General features: G+C 47.8%; 1 long non-coding RNA gene across 1 annotated transcript; it reads right to left on the reverse strand.

Moving 5' to 3' along the window:
* Window positions 1–625: 625 nt before the first annotated feature.
* On the reverse strand, window positions 626–1,129 carry LOC129143384 (uncharacterized). The gene is made up of 2 exons (XR_008546731.1): window positions 939–1,129; window positions 626–842 (listed from the first exon to the last, which is right to left on the reverse strand). It is a non-coding gene; the product is annotated as an uncharacterized LOC129143384 (long non-coding RNA).

Raw genomic sequence — 1,129 nt, forward strand, 5'->3', positions numbered from 1 at the left:
ATTGCAACCTTCTCCTCCCGGGTTCAAGTGATTGTCCTGCCTCAGCCTCCTGAATACCTGGGATTACAGGCGAATGCCACCACTCCCAGCAAATTTTGTGTATTTTTAGTAGAGACGGGGTTTCACCATGTTGGCAAGGCTGGTCTCAAAATCCCGAGGCTGCCTTGGCCTCCCAAAGTGCTGGGATTAGAGGTGTGAGACACCATGCCCGGCCATAATAATACATTTTATTTTATCTTTTTTTTGAGACGGAGTTTTGCTACTGTTGCCCAGGCTGGAGTGCAATGGCTCAGTCTGAGCTCACCACAACCTCCACCTCCCAGGTACAAACGATTCTCCCACCTCAGCCTATCAAGTAGCTGCAATTACAGACGTGCGCCACCTCGCCTGGCTAATTTTTTGTACTTTAAGTAGAGAAGGGGTTTCTTCATGTTGGTCAGGCTGGTCTCAAACTCCCAACCTCAGGTGATCCACCTGCCTCAGCCTCCCAAAGTGCTGGAATTACAGGCATGAGCCACTGCACCTGGCTCATAATAGTAAATTTTTAAAAACACCATAAAATATAATCCTTGCAACACTCAATTATACCATCTGGTCGGATCTATCAGCAGATGGCTCCCGAGACTTACGGATTGGAAATTTTGATCTTATTATGAATGAATCCAGTCCAGAAATGCCCACCCTGCCCCCTGCTGGCTCCTGGGGCTCTGCTCTTTGGGGGAATCATGATGAAATTGTGGCAGAGAGTAGAAGTTGAGCCCCATTACATGCCCTGAGTTCTTGTTGCCTCTCTATTATCAGGAAAAGGAGGTGAGATTGAAAGATGAAAAGTGCTGGGACTTCTGCTGAGAAGAGAAAAAAGAACAAGATGTATTGATCTTACTGTATGCCAGACCCCATGCCAAGCCCTAAACATGAACCATCTCATTGGATCCTACCAAGGTCCTATAAGCTGTTGGACATCATCATCCTCATTTTACAGGAAGCTGAGGCTCTTGGCTAACATCCCTGACAGCAACACCAGCCCCTGAGTACTCAGCAGGATCCTTCACTTGGGTGCCCATTATGCAGGCTTCCTCAGCACAGGGAAGGTCACTCATCACCCTCAGGCACTTGATCGTTATCCACC

This window comes from Pan troglodytes, chromosome 1 (genome assembly GCF_028858775.2).
Source record: "Pan troglodytes isolate AG18354 chromosome 1, NHGRI_mPanTro3-v2.0_pri, whole genome shotgun sequence".
In the NCBI taxonomy this organism is placed as follows: Eukaryota; Metazoa; Chordata; class Mammalia; order Primates; family Hominidae; genus Pan; species Pan troglodytes.